The 6280-nt window shown below is 32.5% G+C and overlaps 1 long non-coding RNA gene across 1 annotated transcript; it reads right to left on the bottom strand.

Moving 5' to 3' along the window:
• Positions 1 to 737: 737 nt before the first annotated feature.
• LOC142618243 (uncharacterized) lies at positions 738 to 1291 on the bottom strand. Its single transcript, XR_012841225.1, has 2 exons — positions 1157 to 1291; positions 738 to 1056 (listed from the first exon to the last, which is right to left on the bottom strand). It is a non-coding gene; the product is annotated as an uncharacterized LOC142618243 (long non-coding RNA).
• Positions 1292 to 6280: the final 4989 nt, after the last annotated feature.

Below are 6280 nucleotides of genomic sequence, written 5' to 3'. Positions count from 1 at the left end.
TTTGGTTTCTAAACTTTACACAATGTTCTACTTTCGACCTTTCGTCAATATCTATTAGTTTAAGTCCTACGTGATTTAATAGAGTGCTGAAGTGGTATTTGACATTAACCAAACTAATTTATTTTTTAAAATTATAAACACATGGCACACAATTATTGGCCCACATGAATTAAACAATTCTACTAGTGAGACAAATTTACCCACGCACAACACCTAGACAACCAAATCCAAACCTCAACCATCCCAAAAATCCCTAAATCTAAAATGCTTTTAAACTCCAATGCCACAATCTCACGGCCTCAATAGGCAACTCTAACTGGAGACCCCAACCTAGAACCAAAATACTGGCGATGGAGCGTAATCAAATTTAGTCACAAATTAAAAGAGGACAACATAAAATAATAACAAACGTTTATATAATAATAATAATAATAATAATACATTTTCTTTTAAATGAAGAATAATTTTTCTTATAACGTGTCTACTTATAATTTTTATAAATTAATAAATTAAAGAAAAAATTGTACGAAGCAAGGGCCAATAACTTGTTTTTGTTAGTCATTGAACCGTCAAGTACCAAATAAGTGTCGTTCTTTAAAATATGTTGTCCACACTCCATATTTTACCAGGTGTCATCAGATAGTTAATGGAAATAGGCAATAGAAAAATGGATTCAAACATAAAGGACCAAAAATAAAATGTTAAAATGTCAAGAATTAAAATGAAAACAGCCCAAACTTTAAGACCAAATGTGTACTTTAGTCTAATTATTACATAACTATTCCCTAAATATAGCCACAATCTTAGAAAATTATATAGTATTTATGAGATACAATAATCCGGTACACTCTTATTACATATAAATAATAAATCTCATCATGAATCAATTTCATGTGAGAAAAATGAGTATCACATCCCACAGCTATTAAAGAATTACACAACCATTTTAGCAATGTTAATTATTTCCGTGATGCTCTGCAGGTGAAGGCTCATCCGGGGGCAGCGATTTAAGTGTCCTTTGGCCAACAATTGCTCGTGGCAAGGAACTCTTCTTTTCTGCAAGCAAAACAAGAAATTGGATAAATATAAAACTAGTTCATAAAAAACTTTTAAACCACGCACGCGAGAACACACTTAGATTAATTAAACGACTCACTGGCTGGTGGGACGACATTGCTTGGGTCAGCAATCACCTTTGTAGATGAGAGAAACAGAAAGAAAAGCATCGAGATTATGATAAGCCTAATGGAAGTCTTGGAATCCATTTATGGCTCAATGGCTGTAAGAGACCAGAATTAACACTTCATTACTTCTGTGACATATATGCACACACACGCGCGCGAAGGACAGCACTGTCTAAAGACAAGTAAACCAACGTCAACACACGTTATTCTCTATTCAGCAAAAAAAAACACACGTTATTCTCTCTCTCTCTCTCTCTCTTTTTTTTTTTTTTTTTGGAATAATCCCGAAACTGCATATTCAATTACTAAGAAAAATGACCACCACATATTCTTGGTGCGATGTTCACTCCACAAATATAAGTGCTTGTGAGGTATGAGGGGCAAGGTTTGGGGTTCAAGTCTCCAAGAGGGAGCTTCACACACATATACACTTAAATTAGGCTAGAGTAGAATTCTATCTTATATAAAAATAAAAAAATAAAAAAAATTACTAAGAAAAATGGGTACAGAGCAATAATAACGTAGACAATTACAGATCATAAATAGTCATGATGTATGAGTTCTAACACCAACTCCAGATATTCAACACACTATTTTGGTCCTTTTTGATCCACAAAATATTTGAAGACTTCAAAATCATCTTCTTCAAGTTTTTCTCAATTGGGAGGCTTTAGTGCCCCCTTGATTATCATATTTTGGGCAAAAAATTACATTTATGGTTTCAAAACATGATAGTATGCGTTTACTAAAATTTATAAATTGTGCATTTTTTTGGGGTCTAAATAACATAAACAACGGACAGCAACATCTAATATCCAATACGCGTTATATAATCTACTAATATCTTTTCCACAAATTTTTTGCAGAAATTTTCAACAGCTTTATCTGTAACTTTGTCTCCATTGGGAAACTTAAGGTTGTTCTCATGAAAAGAGGGCCCAAAATTTAGGGTATGATCTCCAAGTCAAGTAAACCATGCAAGCTTAAACCTCCTGTATGCAAATTTGGCTCCATAAGAAGACTTAGCGCGTGACTTAGCGTACATGTTTTACACGAAAATAGTATCCTTGGAATTTTCCTTCTTTTTTTTGAAAACATAATTATCCTAATTATATTTAAATGTGCTTAGATTTTTTTTTATTTATTTAATAATATGAGTGGCTTAAAATACCCATATGATGAGTGATATGCCAAGAATTTATTGACCACTTAGGTAAATTAACCAATTAATTAGCTAAATGAATTAATTAAGTCAATTAACATGCAATACACATGGTAGCACAAACAAATCACCAAATAACTAAATGCAGCGGAAATAAAATTTGACACGAGTGATTTGTTTACAAATGGAGAAAACTATTAAGGCAAAACTCTACCGGATGAATTTAAGGTCACCACTCTAAAGAATCCACTATTATCAAAATAAGTGGTTATAAGTAAAGGGATCCCAGTACCTTATACAAACCTACAGTTAAACCCTTATCCCAATACACAATAGGACTTGTAATGTAATGACAATCTCTCATTTCAATGTATGGCTCCAAGTACGTGACTAACCAATCGATGCACAGATCCCAGTACGTGACTAACACACCAACTTGAGAAGGATGTTGGCTGCAAAGTTCTTCAATTCATTCACACGATGAAGATCAAGAAGTTCCTTGGTTACAAAACCCTTGGCGCACAGACGCAACAGCTTCTTCAAAAAAAAGATGAACTAAAGCAATTTTTGTCTCCGGTCACAATGTGAGTGCAACAACAATTGCAACAACCTTTGCATCAAGTGAGATGACCCTTAAAATAATCTTTATATATGTCTAGGGTTATGAGAAAAGAAACCCTACACAAATAGCTTGGATATACGTGAAAAACAGATATGGAAATTTGAATTTCATAATCCTCGATAGATACAACTATCGAGCTATCTGTCGAACTTCAAATATTAAATCTTGATAGATACATATGTCGAGCTTTAATGAACAACACTTCTTCACTTGATTCTTGGACAGATTTGCAAAGTTTCGATACTTGGGCTTAAACTCTTGTTCCTTGAAATATTAAACACGTTCTAGATCCACCCAATTACAAGTAAAGTGCATTTTGTCAAAGGATTAATCAATTCTAAATGACATATGTTCATAACAAGTCCTACATATGTTCTAACAATGAGCAATGTATCAGTAAAAGGGTAAATAACTGTTAAGAATAGTGGATAAGTTGATGTGCTCAATTTATCTAATTATTTGTGATATTATTAACCGTAGAAACTCATTTGGATGTGTTTACCAAAATTTATAAATTGCGCATTTTTTTTTCTTTCTAAATAACATAGTTCACATGAAAAGACAAAGGACAGCAACATCTAATATCCAATAAGCGATATGTAATCTGCTAATATCTTTTCCACAAATTGTTTGCAGCAATTTTCAACAGCTTTATCCGTAACTTTGTCTTCATTAGGAAACTTAAGGTAGTTCACATGAAAAGAGGGCCCAAAATTTAGAGTCTAATCTCCAAGTCAAGTAAACCTTGCAAGTTTAAACGGCCCTGTATGCAAGTTTGGCTCCATAAGAAGACTTAGCGTGTGACTTGGCGTGTTTTACACGAAAATAGGATCCTTAGAATTTTCCTTTTTTCTCTTTTTTAAAACAAAATTATCCTAATTATAGTTAAATGAGCTGAGATTTCATATATTTTTTTTAATAATGTGAGTTGTTTAAAATACCCATATATATGTTGAGAGGTGGTTTAAAGAAAAAGGACAGCAACATCTAATATCCAATATGCGTTATGTAATCTGCTAATATCTTTTTCAAAAATTTTCAACAGTTTTATCTTTAACTTTGTCTCCATTAGGAAACTTAAGGAAGTCGTCATCAAAAGAGGGCCCCTAAATTTATTATATCTTGATTTTTCTTCTTTAGACACTATTGTCTAATCTCCAAGTCAAGTAAACCACGCAAGTTTAAACGGCCCTGTATACAAGTTTGGCTCCATAAGAAGACTTACTTTGCGACTTGGCGTATTTTACATGAAAATAGGAGCCTTAGAATTTTCCTTTTTTCCTTTTTTTTTTTTTTTGGAAACACAAAATTGCCCTAATTATAATTAAATGTGCTGAGATTTTATTCATTTGTTTGATAATGTGAGTGGTTTAAAATACCCATATATATGTTGAAAGGTGGTATAAAGACAGAGGACAACAACATCTAATATCCAATATGCGTTATGTAATTTGCTAATATCTTTTCCACAAATTGTTTGCAAAAATTTTCAACAGTTTTATCTGTAACTTTGTCTCCATTAGGAAACTTAAAGTAGTTGCCATGAAAACAGAGCCCCTAAATTTATTATATCTTGATTTTTCTTCATTGGACACTACTGTCTAATCTCCAAGTCAAGTAAACCATGCAAGTTTAAATGGCCCTGAATGCAAGTTTGGCGCCATAAGAAGACTTAAGGTCTGTTTGGATAGAACTTATTACTGGAAACTGAAAATTGAAAATACTGTAGCAAAATAATTTTTAAATGTGTGAATAGCGCTATGGGACCCATTTTTAATAAAAAATTGCTAAAAAAGTATGTGAACAGTGCATGCACAGTACGCAAATAGTGCACGCACAGTACGCGCACTGCACGTTTGTCCCCCCGCAGCAGAAACGAAGAAAAAAAAAAAAAAAAAAGCAAAACGTGGAAAAAATAATCTGGATCCAAACGCCACCTTAGTATCGGTTAGGATTGTCACGTTTGCACGTTTCACGTTTCAGCTTTTTTTTTTTTTTTTTTTTCAGCTTTTAAGGGAAAAAGTTACTGTTCACTCGCTGACGACACTATTCACACACCGTTCATGTACTTTTTCATTAAAAATGGGTCTCGCGGTACTATATGCACATTTAAAAATTATTTTTCTACAATGTTTTTAGTTTTCAGCAATAAGTTCTCTCCAAACAGACTCTTAGCGTGCGGTTTGGTGTGTTTTACATGAAAATAAGAGCCTTAGAACTTTACTTGTTTTTTTTTTTTTTTTTTTGAAACACAAAATTACCCTTATTATAATTAATTGTACTGAGATTTTGTTTATTTGTTTGATAATGTGAGTGGTTTAAAATACCCATATATATGTTGAGAGGTGGTATAAAGACAGAGGACAACAACATCTAACAACCAATACGCGTTATGTAATTTGCTAATATCTTTTCCACAAATTGTTTGCAGAAATTTTCAACAGTTTTATCTGTAACTTTGTCTCCATTAGGAAACTTAAGGTAGTCGTCATGAAAACAGGGCCCTAAATTTATTATATCTTGATTTTTCTTCTTCGGACACTACTGTCTAATCTAAAAGTCAAGTAAACCACGCAAGTTTAAATGGCCCTGTATGCAAGTTTCGCTCCATAAGAAGACTTAGCGTGGGACTTGGCATGTTTTACACGAAAATAGGATCCTTAGAATTTTCCTTTTTTTTAAAAAAAAAAATTATACTAAATATAGTTAAATGTGCTGAGATTTTATTTATTTGCTGACTAATGTGAGTGGTTTAAAATACGCATATATATGTTGAGAGGTGGTTTAAAGAAAAAGGACAACAACATCTATCCAATACGCGTTATGTAATCAGCTAATATCTTTTCCACAAATCGTTTGAAGAAATTTTCAACAGTTTTATCTGTAACTTTGTCTCCATTAGGAAACTTAAGGTAGATGTCATGAAAACAGGGCCCCTAAATTTATTATATCTTGATTTTTCTTCTTTGGACACTACTGTCTAATATCCAAGTCAAGTAAACCATGCAAGTTTAAAAGGCCATGTATGCAAGTTTGGGTCCATTAGAAGACTTAGCGTGGGAATTGGCATGTTTTTCACGAAAATAGGATCCTTAAGAATTTCCCTTTTTTTCATTTTTAAACAAAATTATCCTAATTATAGTTCAATGTGCTTAGATTTTATTTATTTGTTTAATAATGTGAGCGGTTTAAAATACCCATATATATGTTGAGAGGTGGGTTAAAGAAAGGGGACAACAACATCTAATATTCAATATGCGTTATGTAATCTGCTAATATCTTTTCCAACAATTTTATGTTGAAAGTTTCAAT

Source organism: Castanea sativa, chromosome 12 (genome assembly GCF_040712315.1).
Source record: "Castanea sativa cultivar Marrone di Chiusa Pesio chromosome 12, ASM4071231v1".
NCBI lineage: Eukaryota > Viridiplantae > Streptophyta > Magnoliopsida > Fagales > Fagaceae > Castanea > Castanea sativa.
This window is presented reverse-complemented; position numbering and strand designations above follow the sequence as displayed.